At 38.6% G+C, this 22,241-nt stretch overlaps 1 pseudogene; it reads left to right on the top strand.

The window, feature by feature from the left end:
* The first annotated feature begins 3,227 nt into the window (after positions 1–3,227).
* LOC119231444 (transgelin-2-like) lies at positions 3,228–6,179 on the top strand (annotated as a pseudogene).
* Positions 6,180–22,241: the final 16,062 nt, after the last annotated feature.

Genomic DNA, 22,241 nt, shown 5'->3' with positions numbered 1-22,241 from the left:
GATGACCCACCTTTCAAGAAACCCCCCAGAGCATCAAGAGTGGCTACTTGAGGCTATAATTCCTTCATTTCCCATATCCCTACCCATACTTGTTCCCTCTTGCTTCCTGCAGTCTTTTTGCAAGGAGATGTAAATGCTTATATTCTTCTCTGGTCTCCACATTGGTTTCATTGTAACTCTTTAAAGCTTTACAACCTTCTGCTGTGTATTTCCCTGGCCTTGCAGTTTGCCCCTGCACAGTAGAAACAGGCTGTTCTTACCATTTCATAGCCTGAATATGTAATGACATCATTCTGTGAGATGAAGGAAAAGCTGTCAGAAAAATCCAATTTGGCTTACTTTAGCCACAGTTGCCTTAATTAGCCTCCATTTTTAATATAACCAAAGGAATAAACCTAAAGATGGCTGGCCAGGAAAATTATGAGCTTTCTGGTATGCATGGCTACTCTAATTTTTCTGCTGGTAGAAAACATTGTTAAGCCATGGAGTTGTTCTCTATCTTAAAAACACAGACTAGGAGGAGAAAGAAAGGTACACACATTAATTTTTAAAAAGACATTAAGGTATGATGTCTGGTACCATCACCATCCCGGCATCCTCTTTCCAAAAAGCATAAGCACTTTCTGTCTGTATTGACTCTTCCTTCTTCTTACTGTGAGCCTTATAATTTTTTGCAATATAAATATTTAATATTGAGTTGGATTGATCCATCCTTCACTATAAAGTTGCATTGTCTCCCTTGGCATCCTTTTGAAATAATCCTTATGCAAAGAAGCATTTGGAACATTAAGGAGAATATACATTTTCTCCTAAGTGTGGGCTTTATTCCCCTCAATAAATAGATGTTTCAGATGCAGCCAAGTCACAATTTGGTTGGTCTGAGTAGGAGTTTGATATTTGCCTGAGAAATATTGAATTCCTAGAAAGCAAGAGGCGATTCAAGAATTTTTTTACAAATCAGTTAGACCTTAAATCAATTATTTGCATATTCATGAGTAGATATATTTTCTCCAGAATATTCTAAGCATCAACCATCAAATAACTCTAAATTTTCTATGGGTCTTGTGATACATAAGAATTATGGGTGACATTCTTTAAATATAGATTAGATATAAGACTCTCAAGATGACGAAGTACCCAAACCTTTAATGTCTGTGGAATAGCAGCCATAGCCTTGTTAAGGTCTCTATTATGTAATAACCTGTGGATTTGAATCATATGCTGTAAGTCAGCTACTTGTTTGCAAGTTGGTGGACTTGGCTGGTTGTTAGCATAGACTTCCAGAGCCACTCTTACTTCCCTTCTCAGGTAGGCTATGCAGTAACCCTGATGACTTGTTAAAAATGTTTGTCTTGGAAAATGGCTTCTCTCCTTTCTCCCTCCTCTGCCCCCATAAAAATAATGAATGTTGCCAATGTAAATGAAGAGAAATTGAAAAGATTTAACAAAGGAGTAGTATTAATATTAATCCTTCTTGAATATCCAGGTTACTGTAGTTACATGGGTTTAGATATACCACTTTCCCTATCTGAGCTTTACATTATCCTTCTTTTCCCCATTTCTTCCTTTTTTCACTCTCTCCTTTATTCAGTGAGTATTTATAGACTACCTGCTACGTGTTAGGCTCTGGCCTAGGCACCAGTGATATAATGGTGACTTAACAGTGTCCTGCCGTGGAGTTTATATTCTGATGATGGGGGGTAAATGAAGCCAATAAGCTATAACACCTGATTATTTTTAGTCACTTGACTGGGACAGATGGGCAGATTTAATCTGATTCTACCAACAAGACTTTATATTTAATTACTTTAAAGTAGGGACTGCCTTTTTCCTAAACATTAATAAAACATTCTGAAGGGTTTATTCTGGGGCTTTTCTTAGGGTAACATTAAATGTGAAGTGGAGGCAGAAGAGGAGGCAGCACCTCCTTCCTTTACTAACTTGCATTGCTTCCAGAATTCATTAAACACCTCCTCCTGTCAAAGCCCTTTCCCTAATCACCTCCTGGATGAATCTAAAAACCAGAGCCTAGGCAGAGCACTATGAAATACAAAGGCTGAGAATGGGAATGCTGATTAAAGTGCTGTGAAGCCAATGACAAAAGGAAGGTGGGGAATGCAGTGCATCTCTCTGAATTCCTTTTCAGTTTCTAAGGGGGTCCATAGGCAACTTAATATGGCACCATTGACTATCACACAAAATGAGCTAGACACTTGCCTAATTTATCTCTAAACTCCTAGACTGTTGACAGACACCGTTTCTTACTGACTCATTTATTTCCTTGTGGGGCACATCATCTTCAGCAATGGGTATTACCAGACCATATCAACCAACTTGAAGAAACCCCACTTTGCTAACACCTCTGCTGGAATTCATATTCAAGTTGGGCTCTGAACGTTGCATTTGTCTTGTGTTCTTTATTAGCAACATTAATATTTAAAGACATATAAATGACTGCTGTTAGTGGAAATTGAACGGATTGTTGGTGAAATAAAACTGTGGCTAGAATATACTTTTCTATTCTTAATATGTTTTGGCTTGCAGACAAGAAAGGATCATATTAGCAAAAGAAAAATTGGCCTAAATGTGAGAACAGTTGGCTTTTAAAAATATATATATCGTTAAGTGTTCACAGAATGGCAAGAAGCCAGGAAAGCACTCAGTGAGTTTTCCATCCCACTCCCCATGTCTTATTTGCAGCATGTCTCTTTATCTTAAAGTGCTGTGCTCCCAAGTTGAGAAAGTAAAGCAGTTAAATATGAAACCAGCTTTGAAGGACAGATCAGTCAATCAATAAATGTCAAGGCAATGGGACCCTTTCCTCTCAAAGATCTTGTCTCTGTTAGAGATGACCATCCGAAAGCTAATTGACTTGATAATTTAATAAGTAGGGGAGTGAGACTGGAAAGAGATGAAGATCAGAATTGTGTTAGGGATGGAAAGATTCTATGTTGTCCTGCTATAAATGTGAGATTTGAAAAGTCTTTTTGACCTAAAAAAGATATATGTTATGTTACAGCAATAAAAAAAAATGACAAGCCATTCACAGAGCTATGACGTGACTGAATCTCAGGAACATGTTGAGCAAAAGAAGTCAGACACAAAAGAGCATCTACAGTTTACGAAGTTCAAAAAAAGGCAAAACTAATCTGTAGAGAGTTCATAAAAGTGGTTGCCTCTGGGTGAGGGGTATTGACTGGAAAGGAGTTGAAGGACTTACTGGGATGATGGAAACATTGTACATCTTGATCTGGGTGATAGGGAGGTATGTGCACAAATGTGGAAAGTAAACGAGCTGTACCATAAAATTTGTGCACTTAATTGCATGTAAGTTACATCTCATTTTTTTAAAGGGAGCCATCTGATAATTGGTATATTTGTAACATTTATGGGTCTACAGTTTTTATATCCATTGACTCTTGATGCTTGAAAACATTTTAGATTAGATGAGGAAAGCAAAGCCCACTAGAGTTAAAGGTAATGAGACTGTCCCTCTCCTCCCCCTTTCAACAGCCAGGGTCACCACAGGGCCTTATTAGCAGTGTTTCTCAATGGGGTCACTGATGATATTTAGTCAAGATGTGTCATTGTTCTATAGGTCTGTTTCATGAGTTGCAGAATGTGTGCATCCTTGGCACATGCTCTTCCCCAAAGGTCACTGGGGAATGCTGTCGCACATTTTCAGATGTAACACAGGGGGCATCCTGGTTGAGTGTCCTGTGCTTGCTGCACCCTGAATAATGGAGCTTTAATGCCAGTTAATTCCTAGCTCACAGAGGAGCAGAAACCCGATGAGAGGCACCTTTGTTTGGGTGCTGATGCAGAATGGGATGTTCAGATGGGTGCTGTGGTTGAGTCATTGTGCCTGCATCAGCTTGAGGTCCACCATAAAGATCCCTTCACTCTATCCATGGACCCAGCATCGCCCATTCTTAAGTGTAGTTCTGGAGTTCACAATCTGTTCTCTGGAGCGCCAGTGCACTAATCATATCCCTTTTCTCTGTTGTTATAATAGGATCAAGTATCTGGAATTCCCTTTTGCCCAGGAACACAGGAGATTAGTAGAATCCTTACCTCTCTGTACATCCACCAGAACAGGAGTCTTCATTATTAGTAGACTCTGCAGCAGGGCTTCCTGCTTAAGATCATACAGTGACTATGTCAGGGCTTGAGCCCAGCTCCATTTACCTCAAATCTTGCTTTCAACCAGCTACACCCTGGATGGCAAACCACAGCTCATGAACCAAATGTCTGCTGGCTCAAGGATATTTGTAAAAATGTTTAAATGGCTACATTCAAAGTGGTTATATAATCATTTACAGAAAAGTATCTTAGAATTTCCCTCTTGATCCACAACATCTAAAATATTTACTATCTGATCCTTCATAAAAATTTTTGCTGACTACTGCACTGGCATTATGTTATATTCCAGTATATATGCAGTAAACCTACAGGGTTATGAACAAAATCTCCCCTGTTGGGAACAATTGTGACTTCTTTTATACTGTAAGAACAGGACAACAGAGAGAGATCAAATTTATTAAGATATCAACCATGTTTATTAGGGATCAAGGAAAGTTAAATGCGGGTGCAGAAACAATCAATTACATATACTGTCCAATCATTTTATTTATTTATTTGTTTATTTATTTATTTATTTATTTATATTTGACATCATTTTTCATTTTTGCATGATGTATTCTTTCCAATCATTTTAAATCAAAAAGTTTGATTTGATCATCTCTTCCCCTCTGAGTCTCTCTCCCATAACAGCTTAATGATCAGCTCAACTAGCTGGTTGACATTAAGGAAACAACCAACAAATGACAGAAGAACACTGATGTGAAAATTTTAGCAGTCTGCTTCACTGATTAGATTTTTGTTTGGGCATTCTTAGGGCCACAGCTCATTCATCCATCTGTCAACATACAGGAGGGTACAGAGATAAAGGAAAGGGGCTTTCCCTCTCCTGAGAACTTACTGAAGTTTACTTGGCTGTTGAGATAGGAGCAAGAGGAAAGGCATGTGGTCTTGTTGTAACAGAAAAGATGAAGCCCATTGTAGGTCTGCTGGGTAAGTTCTGCTTATGGCTGCATTCAAAATGGGTATATAAGCATCTACAGATATACTTCTATGCATAGAAGAACATGAGTGTCTATTGTCATTACATTTATTGTATATTTTTTTCTTTTTAGTTTGGATATAAAAAGCAAACAAAGGCACAGAAGCAAGATGCAACATGGCATGTTACAAAACAGGGCAACAGGCACCAAGGGCAAGATAGTCCTCAAGAGATAGCTGTGTCCAGATCCTGAAGCCTCCCATGACCCTTGTCTTAGGTGGATTTGCAGAAATAGAATCTGAGAAAAGGGGAGCTGTATTTAAAGATGATCATGCTCTGCTACTTCTACTTGAATCTGGGCTGAATTTAGTGACCTGCTTGACCAATAGAATGTGGTAGAAAGTGATATTCTATGACTTCTGAGATTGAAGCTTATTTCTGGGTCTCCTAGAACCTCCTTTCTATGGGGGCCCCAAACTGCCACTCAGAATTCTGACCTACTCGTTGCTGCAGCCCCCTCTCAAACTCTCAACGCCACTGTCCACATGCTCTCCACAGCCACTGCCATTCAGATGGCCAGTGGGGGCCTCCCTGTGGCTTGAGCCAGGGAGTCCAGCAGAAGATTGAGAGGCAATAGTATGCACATCAGAAGCAGATCCTCATCCAGCGGATCACCACCTCGTGCCACAGGTTGTGGGCCGGCCTCAGCCTGGGCATGAAAACTACCAAAACTGGCTTAAAGATGGCACAGTTCTGTGTGAGCTCATCAACTCTCTGTACTGTAAAGGACAGGTCCTCATGAAGAAGATCAGGACCTCCATCGTGGCTTCAAGCAGATGGAGCAGATCTCTGTTCCTGCAGGTGGTATCAATACCACAGACAGTTCCAGATTGTGGTCCTCTGGAAAGGGAGGAATATGACCTTTCATATTCTGAAGTAGGCTTATGAACATGGATGAGCTGGCAGTAGCCCAGGATCTTCTCTGTTGACTCCTCATTGGTTTTCTAAGAATTCCAAGGAGAACCCTCAGAAATTCTCAGACAACCAGCTGCAAGAAGGCAAAGAATGTGATTTGGGTTACAGATGGGCACCTCAGATGGTCGTGACAAGCTACTAGATGCTGCACCAGGTCAGATCCTCTGACCTCATTCAGCCTGGCCTTGAGCTCCAATGATGTTAATATGTAGATATATATTTAGCCAATGACATTCTTGAGAGCACTGAGCTCTCCAGCTCCCACTGCAGCCCTTGAAGGGGTCTGTCCTGCCCCTGGGAACATGTCTGATGGCAACTTTTCCCCCTGTACTTGATGACACATTCCCTTCTTCAAACCCACCCAGACTGGACCAACACCCCCCCCCCCCCATCATTTCCTCTGGGGCCAAAATGTGAGGGCCTCTCTCCACTCTCAAGTTTTCCATCTGGCCTCTTTTCCTCCTATCCCTCCAGTTCTGTGCTTTTACCCATTCCTTGGCTGGGGGTTAGGGTTGCTGTCTGTGGTCTGCCTGTTGTAACAATACTGCCCCCATTGCTTGCCCACAGAGATATAATTAACAGTTAGGGGCCAGTGGTAGCCGCCACATTTGACTCTGGGCCAAACACCCCAGGTACCCTGTCCTGCAGAGGTCCTCTTGACTTCTCTTTCCCATTCCTGTGCTGTGATTAAAGGGTGCGGTGAGGGATGGAGGTGGAAGTCTACCTACCATGTACCAGGGCTTCAAGAATCTGTTGATTTATTTAAATAAAGAATATCCAAATTAAAAAAAAAAGAAAAAAGAACTCTAATGGTTCTGAAACTGCCCTTGTGGAAAGACCATGTGTAGGCCATTTAGATGATGGTTCAACTGAGTATAGCCTTCCAGTCATCTCTGAAATCCCTGCCAAAGTGATGGACACACAAACCAAGCTGTCTTGGATTCTCTGGACTTGCCCCATTGTTTTTTGAATACCTATATGCAACCACATGGGACAGGAGACTTGCCCTGCTGAGCCCTACCCAAACTCCTGACCCAGGAAGTTGTAAGGTAAAAGAAAAATGATTGACATTTTTTTCACTAAGTTTTGAGGCAGTTGTTATTCATAGCAATAGATAACTGTATCATTTCTTAGGGCTGCTGTAACAAGTACCACAATCTAACTGGCTTTAACAACCAGAAGCTTATCATCTTACAGTTCTAGAGGCCAAAAGTCCAAAAGCAAAGTATTGTCAAGGCCATGCTCTCTCCAGGTTCTAGGGAAGAATCTGTTCTATACTTTTTTCTTAGTTTTGTTGTTGCTGGCAATCCCTCATTTCCTTGACTTGTAGACTGTCCTTTGCACTCTCTCTTCACTTGACATTCTCCTCCCTGTTTGTCTCTCTTTCCTTTTTTTACAAAGACACAAGTCATATCAAGTTAGGACCCAACCTAACTGAGTGTGACCTTCTTGTAACTTAATTACAAAATATCTTTGCAAATAATGTCACATACATGATACCTGGGCTAAGGAAGGCAGAATATATCTTTTTGGGGATGCAATTCAACCTACAACAATAACCAGGAGTGGGAAAGTGAGACAAAGAAGGGAAGGAAGCCAAAATAATGTCCATTGTGGCATATTAGCAGTAGCAGACTGAAAATATGGACAATGGGAGGCAATTCCACTGGGAAAATCTGGGAGATAGTATGGAAAATACCTCAAAGTCATTCCTTCACAGTTCCCTTTCCCCCGTCCCAGGGGCTGCGAAGATGGAAAGTTTATTCTTCAATTCTCATCCATCACTGGCTGAGGACTGCTCCCTATGAGCCTTAATTTCCTGGCACTTATGGCCCATTGCCCACAACTAAGAGATCCCTCAAGTGGAGAGCAGCAGGTGTTGTGATAGGATGGTGGGGGCATGTCCTGGAATGGTGAGTGTGAGGACTGTGACTGGGGGCACTGACCACCTTTGCTACAGCCATGCTGTGGATGTTGCATTTTTTTCTGAGGCTATGGGGCTGGAGGGAGTGGGGAACTCTATAATGCAGCAGAACGGTACGTTCAGATTTGAATTATAAATCACCCTGATGGGAACAGATGGGGCCCAGACTCTCCAGTTAGAAAGTTGTGTTCTATAGTCCAGGGGAGAAATCACAAATGTGCAAGCAAGTGCCAAGGGAGGTCAGCTGGAGAAGAACAGAAAGGCTCAAGATATATTTAGGAGGGAGGTCCAACAGGAAATATAAAAGGAAGGTATGGATAAATCTGAGGAACTTCTGAGACACTAAAGGAATTCTTTACATTGAGCTAAGCTAAAGGTGAAATCTTATCTTTTGTTTAGAGAATACAGATGTGAAGGTGACCTGCCTCAGGGTCTTTACACAGGACTTTCTGGAAAATTCTTCCCCCAGACACATGACCCATTTCCAGGCATGTTACATATAATCTCCTCCCCCACTGCCATCATTTTTTCCTTTCTTGCTTTATATTTTCCAGTAGTCTGACACACACTGGTTTAATGATGAGCTTGTTTATATATGTACCCCTCCCCTAGAAAATAAACTCCACAATGGAAGGATTTTGGTCTGCCGTGGCTGCATAATATCATCGAGAATAGGTTCTGCTACACTGAAGGAGGTCGATACTTGTTAAATGAATGAATGAATGATTTTAAAGAATGCTGATAAATGGACTATAACTGCTTTTTTTGTCCTATGGGGAAGGCTTAATAGTGACATGATTTATACAGTAGGCGAAATAAAACTTCTGTGTCCCTCCCTTTCCCCTGGAAAGACTGGGGGAGAAGGGAGACAAAAGGGAAACTCCAGGGTAATGGTGACTTGCTTGGGCAGAGTGTAGGTAGCACTTTAAAAATGCAAGGAGGGACTTGTTAAATAGGGAGTGTAGCAAGAGAAAAGGGAGAATGTAGCCATGTATTATACACTCAGTTTTAAGGTATTTGGAGTTTCTGCCTTGAAACCCCTTCTGCTCTCAAAAATGTTAGTAAAATATGCTATAAGAACAGAACTTGTATGAAATTTGGGGAGAAAACTGAGGAAAAGTTCCAAATTCCATATCTAGGTTGACATATTATAGGGCAGGAACAGCAAGTAGATAACCTGAGATGAAAAGAAATGGGATTCAGAGGAAGCAGAATGATGGAGTGAGAGATGATCCTGAGAATTTAGGGTTCTAAGCCCTAAATTTGTAGAAAATTTGGCAAATGGTTTGGGTGAACATACAGGAGCCGTCACTTGGATTACCATAATACACCTGCATGCATGACACTTTATAACTCACAAAACATTCCACAGACATCATGTTATTTCTGTCTTCACCCTGCATAACAGAGAAGTAGGTAATTTGCCCAAGGCTACATCAGTGTCAGCTAGAACTGAACTTTGAATCTTTGAACTGGGAGTTAACTACATTACTGCATTATTCGTAGCTTTTGCAGATTAGGTATTTGAGCTTTTAGCTATTTGAGAAGCTCAAGTGATATAATCACATGACATTGTTCATGACAGACCCTCAAATTGATGTTCTGGAAACTTGTCTATATATAGGAGGGAGCCCTGAGCTAGTGAGTAAGCTTCTCACTTGTCCAGCAAGCACAGCTCAACCTACTTCTGTTGTTCTATTCTGGGCTCATGGTGGAGTTTGTGAGTTGAAAGGGCTAGGGATCTACCTCTGTCAAAGAGAAAAGGCTAACATTTTCTCTTCCAACATGTTTTCAGGCAAGGGATTCAGGGATTATTTTAAGGGAAAATACGGTTTCAGTTTCTCATGTATTTGGGTCTTCTGTGGTTAAAAGCATGCATGGCACATAAGTCTGGGTTTCGAAAGTTTGGGAAGATATATTTCCACAATCCTCTCTCAGTTTAAACTGTTGCTATGACATCTTATCCAGTGTCAGGAATCTTTCCCAAGGGACAACTGTTCTGGGAAAACATGAAATGGTACTCAAGTTAGAAATGGATTATGACATAAATTACTTTTGACTCTACTTCTTCAGGGTGAAGTGGGAAAGTCCTTGTGGTTTGGGTTATCATTACAGCAAAAAAATCTTCTATGGCCCCCAATTAAAAGAAGTGAAAATTGTCACTTAATTTTTTAACATTGATGCTTATGAATCAGGTTTATGAAATGCAAAATAAACAATCCTGATTTTTAATTAAAAAATTCCACAAATAGAACTTAAGTTAGTGGCATGAAATTAAATTATTTACCCAGATACATTATGATGGTCTTCTCTTTTCTGCTAATGGTTTTAGTGTGCATAAAACTCCAAAGTAAAGTTTGTAGAATGTTAGCTCTAAATTTCTATATATCAGAGACATTCTGCAGGGGAGGGGAAGGGAAAGGGATCAAAACCAGGGTGGGGAGAGCACAAGGGACTATGGTGATCGTGCACGGGTGAATTGATGGTGGAAATTCTATGGGAACTACACCTGAGAAAAGAAAGCAAACATTGTAAAAAAAAAAAAAAGATGTAAAGTATATATAAATAAATAAAATTATATTTAAAAAATTTATTTTTTTGGTTAGTGGGACTGAATGAGTGGGGTTTGGGGTGATTTCCGTTTTCTTCCTTGTACTTCTCTGAATTGCTTGATCTTTAAATTAATATGTATTATTTGAAAATAACAAAGGTACTACCTACTTCTGTAAATTGTTACATTTTCCATCAGAATGCAATGGGAATTGCAAAATTACTGTGAGTGATGGAATAAGGGATCTGTCCCTGGAAGGGGAACTTACAAAAGGACTGAGGACTTCAGAAATCAGAGGAATCAGAGTCAGTCAATCCTAGGTCTCCAAAGTGGGATCACCAAGAAGCAGCTGGGGGAGAAGCTTCTGTCTTCATTGCTTCACACCTGGGCATCTGGTTATGGGGCTGCCATTAGTCACCAGGCCAGAAGGCAGAAGAAGAATGAGGTATGGAGCACAGTGGACAGAAAAATCTAGAACTTGCCAGCACTTCTAGGAAAGTCTGTCATTGCATCTACTCATGGTGACATTCCAACAACTATGTTGTTGCTTCATTTCCTCATGCAGATTCCTTTTTTGGACAATTCTGACCTGGAACCACACAAGGAGGAGATGCTGGTAAGCAAGTGTCCAAATTGACCTTTCCATGAAGCATCATATGTTGATTGTGATCTCAGTCCTTAATTAAGGGAAATTGGGCATAAGCAATCCCGCACTAGTCAATTTATCCCATTGTTTATAAATTTAAACCTCTGGCACAGGTTCCTATGTGCTTACATCTTATCTTGTCACAATTGGAAAAAGCCATTTATTGGAGAGTAGCTGTTTGTTCCTTGGAAATAGCAGTGTTTTCCATCCATTGTGTGTAGATAAAAATCTAAAATGACATACTCATGTTTTAACCCTCCTTAATACTGTAGACTCAAAATATCATGAACTCCAAAGTTCTGGGCTTATATATCATCTAAAGTTCTCTTCTGCTTATATATCATCTGTATATATCTCATCTGCTTATATATCATTAGTCATTGTTAGGGTACTGAAACTTCATTGTAGATACAATGTGAGCAGCAAGGAAAATATTTATTGCTTTATTTTCATCCCAGCATGGTGATTCCTTGACTGTCTGATACAATGATACAAAAACACTGGCCTTTCAATATCACTTATTTGTTCCATATCTATTATGCTCTACTAGGTGCCATACACCTAGTAGTGTATGGATCAAATGACCCACCATAAGGGAAAACTTTCAATAATGGACACTAAAGAAGAGGTAACTAAATATTCAACTTGATTGTATGTCAAAACCATTCTCATTGCAGTCTCTTGAGAATCACCAAACTTTAGATTATTACCATCTTATGACACGACTAGGAGTATCATTAATAAGTTCTAGATTACTTTTGATCATGTTTTGTTTAGTTCACCATTTATACTTCGTGTTTTATCCACTCTTCTTTAAGGAGGCATTGTTATGTGCTTAGAATTTTTAAAAAATGTTATGAAATTCTGAGTGTTATCACAAGAAGGAATAGCTTTTTGTTCACGACTGTGAAGAGTTTTACTATTTTATAGTCACATTACATTTTTGGAAAAGTTCCTTTAAAAGGACAGATGCAATATTGCAACAAAATAATGTTATTAAAATTTGATAACATGAAAAGAGCCATTTGTGGTTCTTTGAGTACTTAGGGCTCCTTCAAGATAGTGCATCAATTCTCCTAAAGTGCATTATTTATGAGTATAAAGGAAGAGTAAAGAACTGTAAGTTATTAAAAGAAATGTTGATCAGTTGACAATATAAACAGTGCAGTAGCTTATGGCATCTCTAAGATTTAACTTTTTCCTAGCACCACAGTGTAATGGAAAGAATTTTGTAGTCTATCAGATTAGGTTAAAAATCAACTCTACCATTTTCCAGCCAAATGACTGATGGTAGGTTATATATACTCTCTGTGGCTCAAAATCTTTATTAATAAAATGGAAATAATGATTTTTAGTTTGAGTCAAGTGGTATTGCTTGCTATTCATTATTTTTTATTTAAAAATGTCTATTTTATGTGTTTTAGCCTAATTATATAACTTATAGGTCAATAGAGAATTGAATGTTATAACAAAACACTTGATTTAATGCCTGTAATATTGTTAGTTTTTGTTGGATGTTAATTCTATCAAAGCTGCCTTTTAGTTCATTGGACATTTTTTGGGTATTTTTTTTAGGTGTCTATATATGTTTTCTTTAGATTATAACCTTCTCTGAGCTTCTGGTCCCTCCAAGCCTCACTTTTAAATCTCACTAGTCTGTTCCTCTTCCTATGTAGAAGGATGATCATCATCTTAAACCAGTCTTCCTAAACCTAGGATCAGTTTCATTCTTAAATCCAAACTAAAAGTTATAAGATCAGAAATTAAAATCTTATCCATGATTTTGGATGGAAATTTTTAAAATGTACTGAACAGTTCCTTGCCTTCTTAAACACCAAGTCCACTGACTAAGCAGATTTTAACTTTCTCTTATTTAAATTTCTTTAATTTTAGGTTTAAAAAGTAGGTAGTTTCAAGAAATGTTAGAAGCCTCAAAAGCACCAAATTCTCTTAACCTTGCACTATGTGGTGGCTCTCAAAGTGTCATTCTTGCACCAGAAGCATTGGCAGCACCTGGGAATTTGTTCCAGGTGAAAATTTTCTGACCACTCCCCAACCCCCACCATCCCAGAGTTAGTGGGAAGCTCTAGGGTGGGGCCCAGAAATTCCTGCTTAATAAGCCCTCCAGGTCGTTCTGATCCAAGATAATGTTTGAAAATCATTGCTAGAAGACACATATGAAAATGATTGATAATAAAATTAATACTATATAGATTTAAGCATCATTTTCTCAGCTCATTTGAGCTGTGCTATAACAGTGCAGAATCAGCGTAACAGACATTATGGCCATGAAACAGAAAGGTAAAGAAATGAGGATACAGTCTCAGAACAGTTAGGTTAGCAGCCCAGAATCGCACAGCTAGTAGCACTGAAGAAGTAGCAAGCACCCATGTCCGGTTTCCTTGGTGTGGCAGCTCTCTCCATTTTACTCATTGTCAGTATTCTCTTTTTTTGAATCCACAATCGGTATGTATCAGAACTGAGATGCATGCCTTAAACCCTCAGATCAGTTGTGGACAGAAGATAGAGATTATAGCCAGCACATCAAAAGATTGGTGACAAAAATCTCTGGTGCCTGAACTATGAGTTTCTTCAAATTAAGAGTTCAATATTTCTCTCGTTAGCAGGAAGGAAGAACCTTGCAAAGTTGGAAAACATTCACTCCAAATGGCCTGTCAGGCTAGATAGTGGCCCACTGCTACTTCTAGAGTCCTTTACAGAGATCCTGGAGCTCATTGTCTGCTGTTGTTCCAGAGGAAATCACAAGCAGGTGGCAAAATGACCATTACTGGATGGTGTGGTTTTGTGAACCACACTGCCATCTTCTGGGCATCTTACCCACAGTCAGCTGTTCCGTTTTTAGTGCCAATGTTCCAAGTCAAAGGTGGGCCCGCTTATCATCTCAACTGGATTTACTTCATTGAGCTGAAATGAGGATGATGATGATGATGATGATGATGATGATGATGAACAAATACAGATGATACTGGGGGTTACAAATGTTCTCATTTTTTACAAACACATCCCATAAAGAGTACAGCTGTTCAAACAACAAAAGAAAAATTACACAAGAGAGTTGCAGCTATTTTTAAAAGGTGGAAGTAAGTCAAATGGTTGTGGAGAGGATGTGAAGAACACTTGAAAGTATACAGTCCATGGCAATTGGTTCTGGAACATGGACTCACCAGCACCTTGTAAATTCTCTTCTATGTTTTCCAAAATTTCTACAGTACACGGGCTATATCTTATATTGCCTGGCTTCATGAGCTATCTTAGTTTCTTAGGGCTGCTGGAACCACAAACAGAGTGGTTTAAAACAACAAAGATTTATTTTCTCCAAACTTGGAAGCTACAAATCTGAAAGCAAATTATCAACAGTCCAGAGTCTCTGAGGATTCTAGAGGAGACTCTGCTCCATGTCTTCTCCAGTTTCTGGCATTACTGGCAATCCTCATCATTCCAATCTCTGCCTTTTTTGTCATCACCTACCTTTTCCCCTATGTGTCTGTCTCTTGTTCTTTTATAAGGAGAGCAGTCATATCGGAGTAGGGATTTCACTAAGACCTCATCTCACCTAAATATATTTGCAATAACCCTATTTCCAAATAAAGTCATATCCTGAGGTTCTGGAAAGTACACAAATTTTTAGAGGACACTAAGTTGGGTCAGCTATGAATTACTTCTTTAACCTTGAGCAAGCTCTTGCCATTTCTGAATATACAATTTTTCATCTATAAAGTGAGAATGAGAATCTAACCCTATGAGTTTTGTGTTTTTGTTTTTGTTTTGTAAAGATGGGTATTAAGGGTTTAGCATGTGTGTGGCACATACTAAGTCCTCAACAGGAAACAGAATAAAAGCAAAATCATTTTTGCTTTCACTATCAGAAAAAAATTAAAAGAGAGGGACGAAAGGATCACAGTTTCTGGAATAAAACATCAAAACACACTTAAATAAAGGGAATAAGGGGAATATATTTTCTACTGAACATTCTTTTATTTCTTACATTATATTTAGTACCTCATTAAAAAAAATGACCTTAGTTCAGGAGACAATGGATTGTAGTCAATTGATTGTTTCTGAGGCAAGAGATAGCATTTGGGTCCATGTTAAACTTCTGCAGAAGACTCAAGATTCTTAAGATCCCAGAATCTCTGTTGCCACCTCCCCCACATCCCCTCTTGCTCTGCTCTATACAATGGTGACTTTCCAGGAACAGATTCATTTCATTTTTGACTCCAAGTAAGCCCAAGTCCTTTGGTGTTCATAGAAGCGGACTTTAAGATCACATGACAGGAAATGGCCATCTCATTCCTGATTCGACTTCTTGTCATTAAGGTTAGGTATTGGAGATTGGTATCTGGGAAGGCCATGATATGACTTACTAGAAATCATTAAGATTTGGGGGATGCATTAGTTTTTCCAATAAATTAAAGCCCCCAATGTCAGGACTTTCTGAGGGGGCATGCGGGAGTTTGAGAAAATTCCAGAGGCCAACTCATCACAGGGTACATTTTTACCTTGGGGTAAGGTGATAAGGGGGTTCCTGTGAGCCTCTGAATGGTAACTGATTTACCACTTGAGAAAAAAGCCCCTAAGGCATCAACTGTGGTATTTACATGTGCAAAACGGTCCATGTGCTCCTCTAAAAATGTTTATGTGGCTTTCTGTATACATGTGTTTACAGAATGTGTAAATAAATATGAGTAGAATATGAAACACATGCGCCTGTATTTATAAAATATGCATCCACTTATGCTAATGAAATTACTTCCATCTGAAACAAAGAGTCATTATCTAAGGAAGTGTTATGAGTTAGGAAGATTACTGGAATTTCTGAATTTTCTCACTTGGAGAAACTGAGTCACTAAAGTGCAGTTTTTGTCATGAAAGGTAGGGAATGTGCTTATGTCAATGCTGACAACTTTATTACTTAAAGACCATATATTTTGGAAAGAAAGCAACTCCAGGAATCCTATTTTCACAATAAATAAATCCTATTTTCACAATTTTAAACCCAAATTCATTTTCAATGTCCATTGCAATTGACATTTCATGTCAACCTCTTCAATACTCCCAACAATTTGCGGTGCATTAAAATCTCCAGGGAATTTATTTAAAACACACATTTCTGAATCCATCTCCAAAAAGTCTAATTAAGTATGTCTCAGTGAGTACCAGGAATCTGTATTCTTAGCATAGTGCAGAAGTGGGGAAGGGAGTAGGTCTAAGACCTTGCTTTGAGAAATATCGCTCTAATGTTTAAGTGATGTAATAAGGAGCAATTGTCTTTTTTAAAAATTAGGGAGGGTGGGTGGGTGAAACAAGATAGGGCATTTAGAGGATGATAAACAGACAAAATGGAACAAAATTCCCTTTACTAAACACAACCCTTGGCATCCAATTTTATTGAACGGCTAATGGGAATTAAAGTTGTAGAGTTCCAGCCAGTTCAAATATTGGTCTGCACAAGTTGATACACTTCTTCAGATGAATGAGTTCATGTACTCATGGCTGCTTGTTAATCTAATGTCCACTTTTAGTGAAAAAACTTTTAATTTTTAAACCATGGGTTGTGGTTTCATCTTACAACCTTAATGACTCTTGAGTACCATTTTAGAAAAAGAACTTTTGTTTTGAAATATATAAGGTGGCATACTCATGATGGTTGGACTCATGATTTTTGACCTTACAATGGTGTGAGATACACATTCAGTAGAAACTGAGGTACAAAACCCTTTCATGATGCTGGGTTGTGTTAGAAAGTATATTTCTTACAGAGAGTTGGAGAGAGAGAGAGAGATTTTGAGAAATGCTCTTGCTGTGGTATTAGTCCACGGCATCAACAAAACTTCTTCATAGCTTTTGAGTAGAAACCTTTTCCTTTGACCAGTCTTAAATTAATCACTATCTACTTCACATTTGGATGGAAATTCACCATCTTGAGCCTAAATGTTTGGATATTTCCACACAGACCTGCCAACTATGGGGCAAAGGGAACAGAAGCAGCAGGGACCACATAGTTTTCTGGGCTATACACGTCATAAGCTTCCCCATGGCCTAGACTCCTCCGGGCCTAAGAAGCTAATAGAAACCAGGAGATAAGTCTTTCAACTCTACTGACTCCTTAAAAGTTGTTCAAAGAGCAGACAAGGGTGTTCTTGGAACATTTTGAGCTGCTGTGGATGTTCATGGAACTTTATTTTTCTTCTATGCGCCATTTGGTTTTTTAATTTTTTTATTTAAATATTTTATTTTATATAATTCTTACATCTTTTTTCATCTTTGCACAATATATGCATTTTCATTTTGGTTATATTCCCCATACAATTGCACCTCCCCCCTTATTTTGACTCTAGTCCTTCCTTTCCCCGCCCCTCCCTTCCCCCTCCCCACTCCATAGTGTGTCTCTGGTTTATAGTTGCTTGTTGATTTTGATTTTAACTTTGTATTGATTTGTCTTTTTCCTGGTCTCTTATTTAGGTTTTCTAGATTCCTGCTATAAGTGAGACCATCCGGTATTTTTCTTTTTCTTTCTGGCTTATTTCGCTGAGCGTGATCCCTTCCAGCTCCATCCATGTTGCTGCAAATTGCATGTGTTTATCTTTTTTGAATGCTGAGTAATATTCCATTGTGTATATGTACCACATCTTCTTGATCCAGTCATCTATTTTTGGGCATTTGGGTTGTTTCCAAAGCTTACCTATTGTAAATAGTGCTGCTATAAACATAGGGGTGCCGGTGCCCTATGGAATTACTGTTTCTGTGTCCTTTGGGTAAATACCTAAGAGTGGAATTGCTGGATCATATGGAAGCTCTATGTTTAGTAGTTCCAGAAATCTCCACACAGCTCTCCATGGTGGTTGGACCAGTTTGCACTCCCACCAGCAATGCAGGAGAGTTCCTTTTTCTCCACATCCTCACCAACATTTGTTGTTGCTAGTTTTTTTTAATATGTGCCATTCTCACTGGTGTGAGATGGTATCTCATGGTAGTTTTGATTTGCATTTCCCTGATTTCAAGTGATGTTGAACATTTTTTCATATGCCTGTTGGCCATTTGCATTTCTTCTTCACAGAAGTTTCTTTTTAGCTCTTCTGTCCATTTTTTCACTGGATTATTTTCTTTGCTTTTGTTGAGTCTCATCAGCTCTTTGTAGATTTTTGTGATCAGTCCTTTATCATTAGTGTTGTGTGCAAAATTTTTCTGCACCATTTAATTTTGCATGATGCCTATTCAGACAATTTCAGGAAAATTGAAAATATTCACCACAATTTTATTTTTTTTATTTTTATATTTTAAAAGATTTATTAATTTATACAAGAACTGTGGTACAGGCCAGATGCTCAGGAGGGTGAGAAGATTCACCAGAGACAGCGGGGAACAGAACAAGCAGACTGATGAAATACACTGCTGAGGGGAGCAGTGTGCGAGACAGGAGAGGTCTGCTTTGCCATGTGGGACCCTCGCTGGCCAGCTGGGATCGAACTGGCACTGCAGAGGCTGCGGACAGCTTCACAGAGCGACGCTCAACCATCTGCACCACCAGGAGAGGCCCTCACCACAATTTTAAAGAAAATTTGTTAACATTTTAAATAATCTATTTCACATTAGTAAAAGGGATAATATTTTTAAATATTTCATCAAATACATTTTATATATATATTTGGATGGAAAGTAAATGACTTGATTCATAGACAAGATTCTCATTTGGTTTTTCTTATTCCTTATTTCTAGTGAATTTGAGCCTTTTGTTCAGTGACTTTGTCAAATGTTTAGAAACTGTAGAGAGATTTCTCCTTAAGTGCCTCTGAGTACAACATAGTTGTGATGTTGTTGGTCTTGTCTGCTCAAAAGTTGAAAGATGAAATATTTTATCTTTGTTTTTTTAAAAGATTATTTATTTATTTATTTATTTATTTATTTATTTATTTATATAAGCATGGGTATAGTCAGAAGCACAGGAGGGTGAGAGAATTCACCAGAGCCAGAGCGGGGAACAGAACAGGCAGATTGATGAAACACACTGCTGAGGGGAGCAGCAGGCGCCACAGGAGAGGTCTGCGCGCCATGTGGGACCCTCACCAGCGGTGGCCAGGGATCAAACAGGTGCTGCAGAGGCTGTGGGCAGGTTTGCTGCCCAGCGCTCAACCGCTGCGCCACCAGGGAAGGCTCTGAAATATTTTATCTTGGGAGAGTGTGATGAATGGACGGGTGCCTAATCCACTCTTGTGTTGTGTATATCCCTGGAAATAATTTCCTTATGCTGTTTCAATATTTGGCTTCAATTTTAAATATGCTCAACAATGTGCTGATGATATGTGGCCAAGAATACTTTGCTAATGAACAAAGGAAATTACCTCGAGTTGAGAAGTGTCAGCTCTCAGGGACTGAGTCATTTGCAGTACAGCTAAGTCATCTTATGCAGTCTGGAAAGCCTGTTCTCAGTGCTGGTATTTTATAGTTTGGGCCAAAGTGATCAATTCAAGTGTTTTAAGATACTGAAAATTTCAGTTCAAATTTGTCACTTGAACAAATTTCCTGAAACCACATGATTTTAAAATGATGAAAGAAATGATGTTTACTGAAATTATCATTCATCACTTTAAAATCTCACATGTTGATAAGCATTCTTTACTTTGACAGCCATCATAATTCCTTTTGGTAAAACAGTGTCTCATATTTGCTGCTCATTTCTTGCCACATGGAAAACTGTACATATAATCCAATGCATATATTGAAAAAAACACACATAAATTTAGATTATAAATGCACTTTTCTGTTTTTTTTTTTTTTTTTTTTTTTGAGTACTGACTTAAGATAGGAACATGCAATTGACTCCTGCCTACTCCGTGGGGAAACCCAGGTGTGGATTGATACTCAGATCTAACCTCTTTCTTTTTTTTTTTTTATTTAAATATTTTATTTTATATAATTTTTACATCTTTTTTCATCTTTGCACAGTGTATGCATTTTCATTTTGGTTATATTCCCCATACAATTGCACCCCCCCCTTATTTTGACTCTAGTCCTTCCTTTTCCTGCCCCTTCCCTCTCCCCCTTCCCTCCCCCGTAGTGTGTCTCTGGTTTATAGTTGCTTGTTGATTTTGATTTTTACTTTGTATTAATTAGTCTTTTTCCTGGTCTCTTATTTAGGTTTTCTAAATTCCTGCTATGAGTGAGACCATCTGGTATTTTTCTTTTTCTTTCTGACTTATTTCGCTGAGCATGATCCCTTCTAGCTCCATCCATGTTGCTGCAAACTGTATGTGTTTATCTTTTTGATTGCTGAGTAATATTCCATTGTGTACTACATCTTCTTGATACAGTTATCTATTTTTCTTTACCTGCCAAGACCTTCCATCTTATTGCACAGAGCTCATACCCCATCAGCATCCATCCTAAGACAGCTCATCCAGGTCACATCACATCTCCCTTGCTATTTAATCACACACACCATTTTCTTATAGCATGAGTTCTCATTGGCTATCAGCAACAACAAAGTTGTTCATTGTTTTCTCTCATGCAGGTACTATGGCAGGGACAATGACTCTGTTTTCTCCATGCTGCTTCCTCCAGCTATTTCCTAGTATGTTATTTCCAGGCCAAGGTATTTAAGAACCAGTGTGCCTCCCCATCTTTTCCTGTGTGGCAGTAATATTGGAAGACACTTGTTCTACTCAGCTGCCTCAGACTTTATAAAGGCATGGTTTCAGGATTTATTTGTAGCAGCACGTAGTCTAGCCTAACTTGGCTTGTAAATATGCCAAAAGTTGAGTCATACTTAGGACATAGGCATTTATATCCAGCTATGAAGTAAAATATCTTCTCATATACATATGATAGTAATGGCTTTTCCACATTTTATGACATTGAATTTTATGTCATGTCCACAGAGATGCTTCATATAGGAATTTTGTGAATAAATTTCTTTGCTTTTTCTCCTGGCATTATATTTGTAGATTTGAGACTGGTTTTATTAGTGTCTTGGCAGGTGCTGATGTGGTTCTCAAAGTGTGGCCCCAGGCCTGGCACCATTAGCCTGACCTGGGAAGTTCTTAGAAATGCAAATTCTCAGTCTATACCCAGACCTCCTGAATCAGAAATTCCCTCTCCCTTCCACAACCCCCTTTGTATTTATGTATAGGTAAAGTAATGGTAAAGTAGCTAACTGTGAATTGTGCAATGGGCTGTTAAAGAACACAAGGTAAGTGTTGAAAATGAAAATTTAGAAATTATTGGCAGAGAGGAATAAGATCAGGGTTGTTCTTTGTGAGGAAGACAGTTAAAAATAGAGTCATTATTTATAACACATGCCACAAAGTTCAGAATTGTGGGTAGACAAGGCACAATGTCCCAAAGGTGATTTTGGCAAATCTAGGGTAACTCCAGAGGGGCAGATGGGTGGCGAGTCAGCCCATGAACCCCAAGGACATGCAGTGCTGTTAAGGCTGTCTAGAGAACAAATTTAAAAATTGAAATAAGGGGTGTACCAGAATAATTTTAGACAATATAGTATTCAGGATATAAACAGGTTTGCAAGAAACATAACATTTAATTATTTTTTGAAACTTTTGTGTTTTATTATTAGTGAAACAGATTCATACAATAAAATTCACCCTTTTAAAGTCTACAATTCAGAGATATTTAGTGTATTCACAAAGTTGTACAGTCATTAACACTAATTCCTGAAAATATTCATCAGAACAAAGTCCATATCCATTAGTAATTATTCCATTCTTTCTCCCTCAGCACCTGGCAATTATTAATTTCCTTTCTGTCTCTGCACATTTCCCTATTCTGGACATTTCATTTAAATGGAATAAGGCAAGATGTGGCTTTTTGTGATCCACTTCTCTCAGAATAGTGTTTTCAAGCATTATCCATGAATTAGTATTTTATTCTTTTATTCCTTTTGATTGTTGAATAATATCTTACTATACAAATATATCACATTTGTTTATTATTCATAAATTCATAGACATTTGGAGTGTTTGCACTCTTTAGCTATTTAGAATAGTGCTGCAACGAGCATTTGTGTATAAACTTAGCATTTTTACAAGTTTTTGAATGGACATATGTT

The sequence above is a fragment of the Talpa occidentalis genome, unplaced genomic scaffold, assembly GCF_014898055.3.
Source record: "Talpa occidentalis isolate TD23 unplaced genomic scaffold, MPIMG_talOcc4v2.1 talOcc4.7, whole genome shotgun sequence".
NCBI classification, from domain to species: domain Eukaryota; kingdom Metazoa; phylum Chordata; class Mammalia; order Eulipotyphla; family Talpidae; genus Talpa; species Talpa occidentalis.
The sequence above is the reverse complement of the archived record's forward strand: the minus strand, read 5'-3'. Positions and strand labels throughout refer to the sequence as shown.